At 41.8% G+C, this 17886-nt stretch overlaps 1 pseudogene; it reads left to right on the forward strand.

The window, feature by feature from the left end:
- The window catches only part of LOC139834314 (uncharacterized), an 82157-nt pseudogene that overhangs the window by 12096 nt on the left and 52175 nt on the right, over positions 1-17886 (forward strand).

Below are 17886 nucleotides of genomic sequence, written 5' to 3' on the forward strand. Positions count from 1 at the left end.
TTTTATTCCATCACATCTTATGTGCTTTTTCTTGGAGCGTCGGTTTGTTTTTGTTTTTTGCTTTGTTTGAATAAAATGGATCCTAGCATTCACTATATGGGAGAGAGACACGCTCCACTGTAGCATATGGACAAGTATGTCCTTGGTTTCTACTCATAGTATTCATGGCGAAGTTTCTCCTTCGTTAAATTGTTATATGGTTGGAATTGGAAATGATACATGTAGTAATTGCTATAAATGTCTTGGGTAATGTGATACTTGGCAATTGTTGTGCTCATGTTTAAGCTCTTGCATCATATGCTTTGCACCCATTAATGAAGAAATACATAGAGCATGCTAAAATTTGGTTTGCATATTTGGTTTCTCTAAGGTCTAGATAATTTCTAGTATTGAGTTTGAACAACAAGGAAGACGGTGTAGAGTCTTATAATGTTTTCAATATGTCTTTTATGTGAGTTTTGCTGCACCGGTTCATCCTTGTGTTTGTTTCAAATAAGCCTTGCTAGCCTAAACCTTGTATCGAGAGGGAATACTTCTCATGCATCCAAAATACTTGAGCCAACCACTATGCCATTTTTGTCCACCATACCTACCTACTACATGGTATTTTCCGCCATTCCAAAGTAAATTGCTTGAGTGCTACCTTTAAAATTCCATCATCACCTTTGCAATATATAGCTCATGGGACAAATAGCTTAAAAACTATTGTGGTATTGAATATGTAATTATGCACTTTATCTCTTATTAAGTTGCTCGTTGTGCGATAACCATGTTTACTGGGGACGCCATCAACTATTCATTGTTGAATTTCATGTGAGTTGCTATGCATGTTCGTCTTGTCTGAAGTAAGGGCGATCTACACTGAGTTGAATGATTTGAGCATGCATATTGTTAGAGAAGAACATTGGGCCGCTAACTAAAGCCATGATTCATGGTGGAAGTTTCAGTTTTGGACAAATATCCTCAAATCTCTAATGAGAAAAGAATTAATTGTTGTTGAATGCTTAAAGCATTAAAAGAGGAGTCCATTATCTGTTGTCTATGTTGTCCCGGTATGGATGTCTAAGTTGAGAATAATCAAAAGCGAGAAATCCAAATGCGAGCTTTCTCCTTAGACCTTTTGTACAAAGTGGCATAGAGGTACCCCTTTGTGATACTTGGTTAAAGCATATGTATTGCGGTGATAATCCAGGTAGTCCAAGCTAATTAGGACAAGGTGCGGGCACTATTGGTACACTATGCATGAGGCTTGCAACTTATAAGATATAATTTACATGATGCATATGCTTTATTACTACCGTTGACAAAATTGTTTCATGTTTTCAAAATCAAAGCTCTAGCACAAATATAGCAATCGATGCTTTTCCTCTATGAGGACCATTCTTTTACTTTCAGTGTTGAGTCAGTTCACCTATTTCTCTCCACCTCAAGAAGCAAACACTTGTGTGAACTGTGCATTGATTCCTACATACTTGCTTATTGCACTTATTATATTACTCTATGTTGACAATATCCATGAGATATACATGTTACAAGTTGAAAGCAACCGCTGAAACTTAATCTTCTTTTGTGTTGCTTCAATGCCTTTACTCTGAATATTGCTTTATGAGTTAACTCTTATGCAAGACTTATTGATGCTTGTCTTGAAGTGCTATTCATGAAAAGTCTTTGCTTTATGATTCACTTGTTTACTCATGTCATATACATTGTTTTGATCGCTGCATTCACTACATATGCTTTACAAATAGTATGATCAAGATTATGATGGCATGTCACTCTAGAAATTATCTGTGTTATCGTTTTACATGCTCGGGACGAGCAGAACTAAGCTTGGGGATGCTGATACGTCTCCGACGTATCGATAATTTCTTATGTTCCATGCCACATTATTGATGTTATCTACATGTTTTATGCACACTTTATGTCATATTCGTGCATTTTCTGGAACTAACCTATTAACAAGATGCCGAAGTGCCGATTCTTTGTTTTCTGCTGTTTTTGGTTTCAGAAATCCTAGTAAGGAAATATTCTCGGAATTGGACGAAATCAAAGCCCAGGGGCCTATTTTTCCACGAAGCTTCCAGAAGTCCGAAGGAGAGACGAAGAGGGGCCACGAGGGGGCCACACCCTAGGACGGCGCGGCCCCCCCTTGGCCGCGCGGCCCTATGGTGTGGGGCCCCCGTGCCGCCTCTTGACCTGCCCTTCCGCCTACAAATAGCCTCCGTGACGAAACCCCCAGTACCGAGAACCACGATACGGAAAACCTTCCAGAGACGCCGCCAACGCCGATCCCATCTCGGGGGATCCAGGAGATCGCCTCCGGCACCCTGCCGGAGAGGGGAATCATCTCCCGGAGGACTCTACGCCGCCATGGTCGCCTCCGGTGTGATGTGTGAGTAGTCTACCCCTGGACTATGGGTCCATAGCAGTAGCTAGATGGTTGTCTTCTCCCCATTGTGCTATCATTGTCGGATCTTGTGAGCTGCCTAACATGATCAAGATCATCTATCTGTAATTCTATATGTTGCGTTTGTTGGGATCCGATGAATAGAGAATACTTGTTATGTTGATTATCAAAGTTATACTTATGTGTTGTTTATGATCTTGCATGCTTTCCGTTACTAGTAGATGCTCTGGCCAAGTAGATGCTTGTAACTCCAAGAGGGAGTACTTATGCTCGATAGTGGGTTCATGCCTGCATTGACACACAGGACAAGTGACAGAAAGTTCTAAGGTTGTGTTGTGCTGTTGCCACTAGGGATAAAACATTGATGCTATGTCTAAGGATGTAGTTGTTGATTACATTACGCACCATACTTAATGCAATTGTCTGTTGCTTTGCAACTTAATACTGGAGGGGGTTCGGATGATAACCTGAAGGTGGACTTTTTAGGCATAGATGCAGTTGGATGGCGGTCTATGTACTTTGTCGTAATGCCCAATTAAATCTCACTATACTCATCATGATATGTATGTGCATTGTCATGCTCTCTTTATTTGTCAATTGCCCAACTGTAATTTGTTCACCCAACATGCTGTTTGTCTTATGGGAGAGACCCCTCTAGTGAACTGTGGACCCCGGTTCAATTCTCTTTACTGAAATACAATCTACTGCAATACTTGTTCTACTGTTTTCTGCAAACAATCATCTTCCACACAATACGGTTAATCCTTTGTTACAGCAAGCCGGTGAGATTGACAACCTCACTGTTTCGTTGGGGCAAAGTACTTTGGTTGTGTTGTGCAGGTTCCACGTTGGCGCCGGAATCCCTGGTGTTGCGCCGCACTACATCCCGCCGCCATCAACCTTCAACGTGCTTCTTGGCTCCTCCTGGTTCGATAAACCTTGGTTTCTTTCTGAGGGAAAACTTGCTGCTGTGCGCATCATACCTTCCTCTTGGGGTTCCCAACGAACGTGTGAGTTACACGCCATCAGCATCTCTGGAAGGTTTTCCGTATCGTGGCTCTCGGTACTGGGGGTTTCACGACGGAGGCTTTAAGTAGGCGGAAGGGCAGGTCAGGAGGCTGCACGAGGGGCCCACACCATAGGGCCGCGCGGCCAGGGGCCAGGCCGCGCCGCCCTAGGGTGTCGCCACCTCGTGGCCCCACTTCGTCTCCTCTTCGGTCTTTTGGAAGCTTCGTGGCAAAATAGGACCCTGGGCGTTGATTTCGTCCAATTCCGAGAATATTTCCTTACTAGGATTTCTGAAACCAAAAACAGCAGAAAACAGCAACTGGCACTTCGGCATCTTGTTAATAGGTTAGTTCCAGAAAATGCACGAATATGACATAAAGTGTGCATAAAACATGTAGATAACATCAATAATGTGGCATGGAACATAAGAAATTATCGATACGTCGGAGACGTATCACATCACTAGAGTAGCACGCAGATATATTGTGATACAAAACACATTGCAATCATAAAGAGATATAAATAAGCACTTCACTATGCCATTCATAACAGTGAATAAGTATTCTGTGAAATATAGCCTAAGAGACCCACACGGTGCACACACTGTCACCTTTACACACGTGGGACAAGGAGTCTCCGGAGATCACATAAGTAAAACCCACTTGACTAGCATAATGACATCTAGATTACAAGCATCATCATATGAATCTCAATCATGTAAGGCAGCTCATGAGATTATTGTATTGAAGCACATAGGAGAGAGATGAACCACATAGCTACCGGTACAGCCCCGAGCCTCGATGGAGAACTACTCCCTCCTCATGGGAGACAGCAGCGTTGATGAAGATGGCGGTGATGTTGATGGAGAAGCCTTCCGGGGGCACTTCCCCGTCCCGGCGGCGTGCCGAAACAGAGACTCCTGTCCCCCAGATCTGGGCTTCGCGATGGCGGCGGCTCTGGAAGGTTTCTCGTACCGTGGCTCTTCCGTATCGAGGTTTTAGGTCAGGGACCTTTATATAGGCGAAGAGGCGGAGTCGGAGGGTCAACGAGGCGGTGACACACTAGGGGGGCGCGGCCAAGGCCTGGGCCGCACCACCCTAGCGTCTGGTGGCCCAGTGGCCCCCCTCTGGCCTCTCTCGGGTGTTCTGGAAGCTTCGCGTGATCCTAAGATGCTGGGCGTTGATTTCGTCCGATTCCGAGAATATTTCCTTACTAGGATTTCTGAAACCAAAAACAGCAGAAAACAGCAACTGGCCCTTCGGCATCTCGTCAATAGGTTAGTTCCGGAAAACGCATAAATATGACATAAAGTATGCATAAAATATGTAGATATCATCAATAATGTGGCATGGAACATAAGAAATTATCGATACGTCGGAGACGTATCAGCATCCCCAAGCTTAGTTCATGCTCGTCCCGAGCAGGTAAACGATAACAAAGATAATTTCTGGAGTGACATGCCATCATAACCTTGATCATACTATTGTAAGCATATGTAATGAATGCAGCGATCAAAACAATGGTAATGACATGAGTAAACAAATGAATCATAAAGCAAAGACTTTTCATGAATAGTACTTTCAAGACAAGCATCAATAAGTCTTGCAAAAGAGTTAACTCATAAAGCAATAAATTCTTAGTAAAAGGCATTGAAGCAACACAAAGGATGATTAAGTTTCAGCAATTGCTTTCAACTTGTAACATGTATATCTCATGGATAGTTGTCAACATAAAGCAATATAACAAGTGCAATAGGTAAACATGTAAGAATCAATGCACACAGTTGACACAAGTGTTTGCTTCTAAGATAGAAAGAAGTGGGTAAACTGACTCAACATAAAGTAAAAGAATGGCCATTCGCAGAGGGAAGCAGGGATTAAATCATGTGCTAGAGCTTTTTAAGTTTTGAAATCATATAGAGAGTATAAAAGTAAAGTTTTGAGAGGTGTTTGTTGTTGTCAACGAATGGTAGTGGGCACTCTAACTACCTCATCAACCAGACTTTCAAGAGCGGCTCCCATGAAGGACGTTATCTCTACCAGCAAGGTAGATCATCCCTCTTCTCTTTTATTTACACATGTATTTTAGTTTAGTTTTTATTTTTTATTTTTTTAGATGACACTCCTCCCAACCTTTGCTTTCTCAAGCCATGGCTAACCGAATCCTCGGGTGCCTTCCAACAATCACATACCATGAAGGAGTGTCTATTTGCAAAATTAAGTTGCTTACTGATGAACCAGAGCAAAACATGTGAAGAGAATTATTAATGCAAGTTAATTAATTGGGGCTGGGAACCCCATTGCCAGCTCTTTCTGCAAAATTATTGGATAAGCGGATGAAGCCACTAGTCCATTGTGAAAGTTTGTCAAAAGTAAATGACAAGATCGAAAGATAAAACACCACATACTTCCTCATGAGCTATAAAACATTGACACAAATAAGAGATAATAGCTTTTGAATTGTTTAAAGGTAGCACATGAAGTATTTGCTTGGAATGGCAGAGAAATACCATGTAGTAGGTAGGTATGGTGGACACAAATGGCATAGTTTTTGGCTCAAGGATTTGGATGCACGAGAAGAATTCCTCTCAATACAAGGCTAGGCTAGCAAGGTTGTTTGAAGCAAACTCAAGTATAAAACGGTGCAGCAAGACTCACATATGAACATATTGTAAGCATTATAAGACTTTACATCGTCTTCCTTGTTGTTCAAACTCTTTACTAGAAATTATCTAGACCTTAGAGAGACCAATTATGCAAACCAAAATTTAGCAAGCTCTATGTATTTCTTCATTAATAGGTGCAAAGTATATGATGCAAGAGCTTAAACATGAGCACAACAATTGCCAAGTATCAAATTATTCAAGACATTTTAGAATTACTACATGTAGCATTTCCCGATTCCAACCATATAACAATTAACGAAGCAGTTTCAACCTTCGCCATGAACATTAAGAATAAAGCTAAGAACACATGTGTTCATACGAACCAGCGGAGCGTGTCTCTCTCCCACACAAGAATGAACTTATTCAAACATAAACAAAAACAAACAGACGCTCCAAGTAAAGTACATAAGATGTGACCGAATAAAAATATAGTTTCAAGAGAAGAAACCTGATAAGTTGTCGATGAAGAAGGGGATGCCTTGGGCATCCCCAAGCTTAGAAGCTTGAGTCTTCTTAAAATATGCAGGGATGAACCACCGGGGCATCCCCAAGCTTAGATTCTTCACTCTTCTTGATCATAATATATCATCCTCCTCTCTTGACCCTTGAAAACTTCCTCCACACCAAACTCGAAGCAAACTCATTAGAGGGTTAGTGCATAATCAAAAACTCACATGTTCAGAGGTGACACAATCATTCTTAACACTTCTGGACATTTCCCAAAGATACTGGAAGGTAATGGAACAAGAAATCCACCCAACACAGTGAAAGAAGCAATGCGAAATAAAAGGCAGAATCTGTCAAAACAGAACAGTCCGTAAAGACGAATTTTAAAATGGCACCAGACTTGCTCAAATGAAAATGTCCAAATTGAATGAAAGTTGTGTACATATCTGAGGATCACGCACGTAAATTGGCAGATTTTTCTGAGTTACCTACAGAGAATTAGGCCCAGATTCGTGACAGCAAGAAATCTGTTTCTGCGCAGTAATCCAAATCTAGTATCAACCCTACTATCAAAGACTTTACTTGGCACAACAATGCAATAAAATAAGATAAGGAGAGGTTGCTACAGTAGTAACAACTTCCAAGACACAAATACAAAATAAAAGTACTGTAACAAAATAAACACATGGGTTATCTCCCAAGATGTTCTTTCTTTATAGCCATTAAGATGGGCTCAGCAGTTTTAATGATGCACTCGCAAGAAATAAGAGTTGAAGCAAAAGAGAGCATCAAGAAGCAAATTCAAAACACATTTAAGTCTAACATGCTTCCTATGCATAGGAATCTTGTAAATAAACAAGTTCATGAAGAGCAAAGTAACAAGCATAGGAAGATAAAACCAGTGTAACTTCAAAAATTTCAGCACATAGAGAGGTGTTTTAGTAACATGAAAATTTCTACAACCATATTTTCCTCTCTCATAATAATTTTCAGAGGCATCATGAACAAACTCAACAATATAAGTATCACATAAAGCATTCTTATTCACATGCATAAAAGTATCATTACTCTCCACATAAGCATAATCAATTTTATTAGTTGTAGTGGGAGCAAATTCAACAAAGTAGCTATCATTATTATTCTCATCATCAAATATAGGAAGCATATTGTAATCATAATCAAATTTATCCTCCATAACAGGCGGTACTAAAAGACCAATATCATTATAATCATCATAAATAGGAGGCAAAGTATCATCAAAGTAAATTTTCTCCTCAATGCTTGGGGGACTAAAAATATCATGCTCATCAAAGCCAGCTTCCCCAAGCTTAGAATTTTCCATATCATTAGCAACAATGGTGTTCAAAGCGTTCATACTAATATGTTCCATAGGTTTTTTAATTTTCGCATCAAACCATCCATGTCTTAAATCAGGAAATAGAATAAGACGCTCATTGTTGTCCATTATGCCTAACTAGTGTAAACAAGAAACAAAAAGATGCAATTGCAGGATCTAAAGGAAATAGCTTCGAGTACTTACAACGGCGAAAATAGCTTAGTAGCCGAGATCCGGAGTGTGAGTACCTTTTACCTTTCCTCCCTAGCAACGGCGCCAGAAAAGTGCTTGATGTCTACGGGTGCTTCTATTCTTGTAGACAGTGTTGGGTCTCCAAGAGCAGAGGTTTGTAGAACAGCAGCAAGTTTCCCTTAAGTGGATCACCCAAGGTTTATCGAACTCAGGGAGGAAGAGGTCAAAGATATCCCTCTCATGCAACCCTGCAACCACAAAGCACGAAGTCTCTTGTGTCCCCAACACACCTAATAGGTGCACTAGTTCGGCGAAGAGATAGTGAAATACAAGTGGTATGAATGAATATGAGCAGTAGTAACGGCGCCAGAAAAGTGCTTGCTGGCGTGCAGTTGATGGTATTAATATTGCAGGAAGTAAAGATGCAGTAAAATAGTAAACAAGCAGCGATAGCAGTATTTAGGAACAAGGCCTAGGGATCTGATGTCTACGTTCCCCCTCCTTTCCTGTAGACAGTGTTGGGCCTCCAAGAGCAGAGGTTTGTAGAACAGCAGCAAGTTTCCCTTAAGTGGATACCCAAGGTTTATCGAACTCAGGGAGGAAGAGGTCAAAGATATCCCTCTCATGCAACCCTGCAACCACAAAGCAAGAAGTCTCTTGTGTCCCCAACACACCTAATAGGTGCACTAGTTCGGCGAAGAGATAGTGAAATACAGGTGGTATGAATATATAGTAGCAGTAGCAACGGTGCCAGAAAATAGCTTGCGGGCGTGTAGTTGATGGTGGTGGTATTGCAGCGATAATGCTAACGCAGTGAAACAGTAAACAAGCAGTAGTAACTCAGCAGTATTTAGGAACAAGGCCTAGGGATTACACTTTCACTAGTGGACACTCTCAATATTGATCACATAACAGAATAGATAAATGCATACTCTACACTTTTGTTGGATGATGAACACATTGCGTAGGATTACACGAACCCTCAATGCCGGAGTTAACAAGCTCCACAATAATGCTCATGTTTAAGTAACCTTTAGTGTAAGATAGATCAACAGACTAAACCGAGTACTAGCATAGCATGCACACTGTCACCTTCATGCATATGTAGGAGGAATAGATCACATCAATAATATCATAGCAATAGTTAACTCCATAATCTACAAGAGATCATGATCATAGCATAAACCAAGTACTAACACGGTGCACACACTGTCACCTTTACACACGTGTAGGAGGAATAGAACTACTTTAATAACACATCACTAGAGTAGCACATAGATGAATTGTGATACAAAACTCAGATGAATCTCAATCATGTAAAGCAGCTCATGAGATCATTGTATTGAAGTACATAGTAGAGAGATTAACCACATAGCTACCGGTACAGCCCCGAGCCTCGATGGAGAACTACTCCCTCCTCATGGGAGCAGCAGCGGTGATGAAGATGGCGGTGGAGATGGCAGCGGTGTCGATGGAGAAGCCTTCCGGGGGCACTTCCCCGCTCCGGCAGGGTGCCGGAACAGAGATCCTGTCCCCCAGATCTTGGCTTCGCGATGGCGGCGGCTCTGGAAGGTTTTCGTGGGTTTCGTCAATCGTATAGGGTTTTCTGATCCAGGGGCTTCTTATAGGCGGAGAGGCGGCGCAGGAAGGTCGAAGGGGGGCCCACACCCTAGGGCGGCGCGGCCCCCCCTCTGGCCGCGCCCAGGTGTGGTGTGGGGCCCCCAGGGCTCCCCTCTGGCGGCTCTCGGGTGTTCTGGATGGTTCCGGGAAAAATAGGAACCTGGGCGTTGATTTCGTCCGATTCCGAGAATATTTCGTTACTAGGATTTCTGAAACCAAAAACAGCAGAAAACAGGAACTGGCACTTCGGCATCTTGTTAATAGGTTAGTTCCAGAAAATGCACGAATATGACATAAAGTGTGCATAAAACATGTAGATAACATCAATAATGTGGCATGGAACACAAGAAATTATCGATACGTTGGAGACGTATCAGCATCCCCAAGCTTAGTTCTGCTCGTCCCGAGCAGGTAAAACGATAACAAAGATAATTTCTGGAGTGACATGCCATCATAACCTTGATCATACTATTTGTAAAGCATATGTAGTGAATGCAGCGATCAAAACAATGTATATGACATGAGTAAACAAATGAATCATATACCAAAGACTTTTCATGAATAGCACTTCAAGACAAGCATCAATAAGTCTTGCATAAGAGTTAACTCATAAAGCAATAATTCAAAGTAAAAGGTATTGAAGCAACATAAAGGAAGATTAAGTTTCAGCGGTTGCTTTCAACTTGTAACATGTATATCTCATGGATATTGTCAACATAGAGTAATATAATAAGTGCAATATGCAAGTATGTAGGAATCAATGCACAGTTCACACAAGTGTTTGCTTCTTGAGGTGGAGAGAAATAGGTGAACTGACTCAACAATGAAAGTAAAAGAATGGTCCTTCAAAGAGGAAAGCATCGATTGCTATATTTGTACTAGAGCTTTGATTTTGAAAACATAAAGAGAGCATGAAAATAAAGTTTTGAGAGGTGTATGTTGTTGTCAACGAATGGTAGCGGGTACTCTAACCCCCTTGCCAGACAAACCTTCAAAGAGCGGCTCCCATTTTATTTTATGTTTGGATGGCACTCCTTCCAACCTTTCTTTCACAAACCATGGCTAACCGAATCCTCGGGTGCCTACCAACAATCTCATACCATGAAGGAGTGCCTTTTTATTTTAGTTTTATTATGATGACACTCCTCCCCACCTTTGCTTACACAAGCCATGGCTAACCGAATCCTTCGGGTGCCGTCCAACAATCACATACCATGGAGGAGTGTCTATTTTTGTTAATTAATTTGGGACTGGGAATCCCATTGCCAGCACTTTTTGCAAAATTATTGGATAAGCGGATGAAGCCACTAGTCCATTGGTGAAAGTTGCCCAACAAGATTGAAAGATAAACACCACATACTTCCTCATGAGCTATAAAACATTGACACAAATCAGAGGTGATAAATTTTGAATTGTTTAAAGGTAGCACTCAAGCAATTTACTTTGGAATGGCGGAGAAATACCATGTAGTAGGTAGGTATAGTGGACACAAATGGCATAGTGGTTGGCTCAAGTATTTGGATGCATGAGAAGTATTCCCTCTCGATACAAGGCTTAGGCTAGCAAGGTTGTTTGAAGCAAACAAAAGTATGAACTAGTACAGCAAAACTCACATAAAAGACATATTACAAGTATTATAAAACTATACATTGCCTTCCTCGTTGTTCAAACACCTTACTAGAAATTATCTAGACCTTAGAGAGACCAATTATGCAAACCAAATTTTAGCATGCTCTATGTATTCTTCACTAATAGGTGCAAAGTATATGATGCAAGAGCTTAAACATGAGCACAACAATTGCCAAGTATCACATTACCCAAGACATTATAGCAATTACTACATGTATCATTTTCCAATTCCAACCATATAACAATTTAACGAAGAGGAAACTTCGCCATGAATATTATGAGCTAAGAACACATGTGTTCATACGAACCAGCGGAGCGTGTCTCTCTCCCACACAAGCATGATGTAATCCAATTTATTCAAACACAAACAAAAACAAAAGCACACAGACGCTCCAAGTAAAGCACATAAGATGTGATGGAATAAAAATATAGTTTCAGGGGAGGAACCTGATAATGTTGTCGATGAAGAAGGGGATGCCTTGGGCATCCCCAAGCTTAGACGCTTGAGTCTTCTTGATATATGCAGGGGTGAACCACCGGGTGCATCCCCAAGCTTAGAGCTTTCACTCTTCTTGATCATAGTATATCATCCTCCTCTCTTGACCCTTGAAAACTTCCTCCACACCAAACTCGAAACAACTCATTAGAGGGTTAGTGCACAATAAAAATTAACATATTCAGAGGTGACACAATCATTCTTAACACTTCTGGACATTGCATAATGCTACTGGACATTAGTGGATCAAAGAAATTCATCCAACATAGCGAAAGAGGCAATGCGAAATAAAAGGCAGAATCTGTCAAAACAGTACAGTTCGTATTGACGAATTTTAAAATGGCACCAGACTTGCTCAAATGAAAATGCTCAAATTGAATGAAAGTTGCGTACATATCTGAGGATCATGCACGTAAATTGGCATAATTTTCTGAGCTACCTACAGGGAGGTGGACCCAGATTCGTGACAGCAAAGAAATCTGGAACTGTGCAGTAATCCAAATCTAGTACTTACTTTTCTATCAAAGACTTTACTTGGCACAACAAAACACAAAACTAAGATAAGGAGAGGTTGCTACAGTAGTAAACAACTTCCAAGACACAAAATAAAAACAAAGTACTGTAGTAAAATAACACATGGGTTATCTCCCAAGAAGTTCTTTTCTTTATAGCCATTAAGATGGGCTCAGCAGTTTTAATGATGCACTCGCAAGAAATAGTATTTGAAGCAAAAGAGGGCATCAAGAGGCAAATACAAAACACATTTAAGTCTAACATGCTTCCTATGCATAGGAATCTTGTAAATAAACAAGTTCATGAAGAGCAAAGTAACAAGCATAGGAAGATAAAACAAGTGTAGCTTCAAAAATTTCAGCACATAGAGAGGTGTTTTAGTAACATGAAAATTTCTACAACCATATTTTCCTCTCTCATAATAACTTTCAGTAGCAACATGAGCAAACTCAACAATATAACTATCACATAAAGCATTCTTATCATGAGTCTCATGCATAAAATAATTACTCTCCACATAGGCATAATCAATTTTATTAGTTGTAGTGGGAGCAAATTCAACAAAGTAGCTATCATCATTATTCTCATCAAGTGTAGGAGGCATAGTATAATCACAACAAAATTTACTCTCCATAGTAAGTGGCACCAAAAGACCACTATCATTATCATCATAAATAGGAGGCAAAGTATCATCAAAGAAAATTTTCTCCTCAATGCTTGGGGGACTAAAAATATCATGAAAACCAGCTTCCCCAAGCTTAGAACTTTCTATATTATTGTCAACAATGGTGTTCAAAGCGTTCATACTAATATTACTACCAGCATGCAAAGAAGATTTCATAGGTTTTTTAATTTTCGCCTCAAACAATCCATGTTTTAAATCAGGAAATAGAACAAGAAGCTCATTGTTGTCCATTATGCCAAACTAGTGTAAACAAGAAACAAAAAGATGCAATTGCAGGATCTAAAGGAAATAGCTTTGAGCACACACACGACGGCAACAGAAAAATACTTTACCTGGGACCGTAGTATGAGAGCCTTTTACCTTTCCTCCCCGGCAACGGCGCCAGAAAAGTGCTTGATGTCTACGTTCCCCCTCCTTTCCTGTAGACAGTGTTGGGCCTCCAAGAGCAGAGGTTTGTAGAACAGCAGCAAGTTTCCCTTAAGTGGATACCCAAGGTTTATCGAACTCAGGGAGGAAGAGGTCAAAGATATCCCTCTCATGCAACCCTGCAACCACAAAGCAAGAAGTCTCTTGTGTCCCCAACACACCTAATAGGTGCACTAGTTCGGCGAAGAGATAGTGAAATACAGGTGGTATGAATATATAGTAGCAGTAGCAACGGTGCCAGAAAATAGCTTGCGGGCGTGTAGTTGATGGTGGTGGTATTGCAGCAGTAGTAACGCAGTGAAACAGTAAACAAGCAGTAGTAACTCAGCAGTATTTAGGAACAAGGCCTAGGGATTACACTTTCACTAGTGGACACTCTCAATATTGATCACATAACAGAATAGATAAATGCATACTCTACACTTTTGTTGGATGATGAACACATTGCGTAGGATTACACGAACCCTCAATGCCGGAGTTAACAAGCTCCACAATAATGCTCATGTTTAAGTAACCTTTAGTGTAAGATAGATCAACAGACTAAACCGAGTACTAGCATAGCATGCACACTGTCACCTTCATGCATATGTAGGAGGAATAGATCACATCAATAATATCATAGCAATAGTTAACTCCATAATCTACAAGAGATCATGATCATAGCATAAACCAAGTACTAACACGGTGCACACACTGTCACCTTTACACACGTGTAGGAGGAATAGAACTACTTTAATAACACATCACTAGAGTAGCACATAGATGAATTGTGATACAAAACTCAGATGAATCTCAATCATGTAAAGCAGCTCATGAGATCATTGTATTGAAGTACATAGTAGAGAGATTAACCACATAGCTACCGGTACAGCCCCGAGCCTCGATGGAGAACTACTCCCTCCTCATGGGAGCAGCAGCGGTGATGAAGATGGCGGTGGAGATGGCAGCGGTGTCGATGGAGAAGCCTTCCGGGGGCACTTCCCCGCTCCGGCAGGGTGCCGGAACAGAGATCCTGTCCCCCAGATCTTGGCTTCGCGATGGCGGCGGCTCTGGAAGGTTTTCGTGGGTTTCGTCAATCGTATAGGGTTTTCTGATCCAGGGGCTTCTTATAGGCGGAGAGGCGGCGCAGGAAGGTCGAAGGGGGGCCCACACCCTAGGGCGGCGCGGCCCCCCCTCTGGCCGCGCCCAGGTGTGGTGTGGGGCCCCCAGGGCTCCCCTCTGGCGGCTCTCGGGTGTTCTGGATGGTTCCGGGAAAAATAGGAACCTGGGCGTTGATTTCGTCCGATTCCGAGAATATTTCGTTACTAGGATTTCTGAAACCAAAAACAGCAGAAAACAGGAACTGGCACTTCGGCATCTTGTTAATAGGTTAGTTCCAGAAAATGCACGAATATGACATAAAGTGTGCATAAAACATGTAGATAACATCAATAATGTGGCATGGAACACAAGAAATTATCGATACGTTGGAGACGTATCAGGATCATACTTTCACTAGTGGACACTCTCAACATTGATCACATAACAGAATAAATAGATAGATGCTAGACTCTACACCCTCTTGTTGGATGATGAACACCACTAACTGTGTAGGATTACACGAACCCTCAATGCCGGAGTTAACAAGCTCCACAATATTCAATGTTCATATTTAAATAACCTTAGAGTGCATAACAGATCAACATAACCAAACCAAGTACTAACATAGCATGCACACTGTCACCTTCACACTACGAAAGGAGGAATAGATCACATCAATACTATCATAGCAATAGTTAACTTCATAATCTACAAGAGATCACAATCATAGCCTACGCCAAGTACTACACGATGCACACACTATCACCATTACACCGTGCAGGAGGAATAAACTACTTTAATAACATCACTAGAGTAGCACGCAGATATATTGTGATACAAAACACATTGCAATCATAAAGAGATATAAATAAGCACTTCACTATGCCATTCATAACAGTGAATAAGTATTCTGTGAAATATAGCCTAAGAGACCCACACGGTGCACACACTGTCACCTTTACACACGTGGGACAAGGAGTCTCCGGAGATCACATAAGTAAAACCCACTTGACTAGCATAATGACATCTAGATTACAAGCATCATCATATGAATCTCAATCATGTAAGGCAGCTCATGAGATTATTGTATTGAAGCACATAGGAGAGAGATGAACCACATAGCTACCGGTACAGCCCCGAGCCTCGATGGAGAACTACTCCCTCCTCATGGGAGACAGCAGCGTTGATGAAGATGGCGGTGATGTTGATGGAGAAGCCTTCCGGGGGCACTTCCCCGTCCCGGCGGCGTGCCGGAACAGAGACTCCTGTCCCCCAGATCTTGGCTTCGCGATGGCGGCGGCTCTGGAAGGTTTCTCGTACCGTGGCTCTTCCGTATCGAGGTTTTAGGTCAGGGACCTTTATATAGGCGAAGAGGCGGAGTCGGAGGGTCAACGAGGCGGTGACACACTAGGGGGGCGCGGCCAAGGCCTGGGCCGCGCCACCCTGGCGTCTGGTGGCCTAGTGGCCCCCTCTGGCCTCTCTCGGGTGTTCTGGAAGCTTCGCGTGATCCTAAGATGCTGGGCGTTGATTTCGTCCGATTCCGAGAATATTTCCTTACTAGGATTTCTGAAACCAAAAATAGCAGAAAACAGCAACTGGCCCTTCGGCATCTCGTCAATAGGTTAGTTCCGGAAAACGCATAAATATGACATAAAGTATGCATAAAACATGTAGATATCATCAATAATGTGGCATGGAACATAAGAAATTATCGATACGTCGGAGACGTATCAAGGACGACTACCTTCGCATGAGTGAGTCTACTGCCATTGAGTGCATGTACAAATTTTGTCGAGCTGCGGTGGAAAAGTTTAGCAAATAGTACTTGAGAGGGCCAACTAAAGAAGAGACTGCAAAGATCATGTCACAAAATGATGCGAGAGGATTTCCTGGGATGCTTGGAAGCATCGATTGCATGCACTGGTCATGAAAGGACTGTCTGTTTGCTTGGCAAGGTATATACAAATGACGTCATGGATATTGTAATGTGGTGTTTGAAGCTATGGCAGATTATGCCCTGTGGATTTGGCATTCTTTCTTTGGTATGGCGGGATCACACAATGACATCAACGTGTTGCGGCGGTCTCCGGTGTTCAGCAAACTAGTGAAAGGTCATGCTCAACTATGCAACTATGAGATCAATGGCCACCCATATACCAAAGGCTATTATCTAACCGATGGTATATATCCAAAATTGGCCACTTTTGTGAAAACAATCTCGACTCCATTAGGTTAGAAGAATTGCCACTTTGCTTCGCAACATGAGGCTTGCAGGAAGGGTGTCGAGCAGGCATTTGGTGTGCTTGAAGATCAATTTGTAATTGTTCGGTACCCTGCTCTAAGCTGGTCTCACGACCAAATGTGGGAGGTGATGCAGCCTTGTGTGATCATGCACAACATGATCATTGAGAATGACCGCAAGAATCAGGTCAGGAGACATGTTGGTCCCTATGAGTGTCAGTGCCCTATTGCGGAGGTTGATCATGATGTGCATGCAGATTTTGCTGATTTCCCCGCCATGCACGCAGAGATCCGTGACAACAATATTCACGAGCAACTTCAAAATAATCTCGTTGAGCATATGTGGAGGGTCAAAGGATTATCAGCAAATGCCACGGCGCCTTAATCTAGCCCCGGTTATTATATTTGTTTAGTTGTTTTATTATTTGTTGTATTTTAATCTGAAAACAATTTTGGCAAACATATTTATGTGTATGCTATGTTTAATAAAATGGTTATGTTTTCGAAAATCCCTATAAAAAAAATTAGGGCCGCGTTTGGGGGACGTGGCTGGGGAGCAATGTCCCCCAAACGCGGCACGAAGAAAACGCGTCCCTGAAACGCTCGATCCGGCGCTGTTTGGGGGGGGGGGGGGGGGGGGGTTTGGGGGACGCGGCTGGAGATGCTCTAAACTTCCTTTTAAGCCTCCGGATAAAAATAACCGTTTGGAGATGGTTTGAAAGGTTTCTCGCAAGTGAAATCGACCGTGTCTCTTATTTGGCATGTTTTCTAAGCTTTTTTTTTCTTACGAATATTTTTATTGATCATAGACTTCAGAAAACTTAGGTAAAGTTGTGAGTCCATTAGATGGAAACCAGGCAGACTAATATTTGGGTACTTCACCATGGTAACTAACAAGGGAGGAAATATCCTATGGTAAGTGGTAACACATGTGTATTCAGCTAATATTTGGTAAATTGTTTGAAACTGCACATCATCCAATAGCGTATTGGTTAACTTTTCGTCCTTCCTTTACTCTACGTCTCTGGGCACCTTTATTTTCGGAAAGAAAACTGTATTGCAACAAGTAGTAGGTGTGAGCATATGCCGTATGTAACTGTCCACCTATTTCACGGGTACGCACCATATGCGACAGCTGCTC

The sequence above is a fragment of the Lolium perenne genome, unplaced genomic scaffold (genome assembly GCF_019359855.2).
Source record: "Lolium perenne isolate Kyuss_39 unplaced genomic scaffold, Kyuss_2.0 unplaced28, whole genome shotgun sequence".
NCBI classification, from domain to species: Eukaryota; Viridiplantae; Streptophyta; class Magnoliopsida; order Poales; family Poaceae; genus Lolium; species Lolium perenne.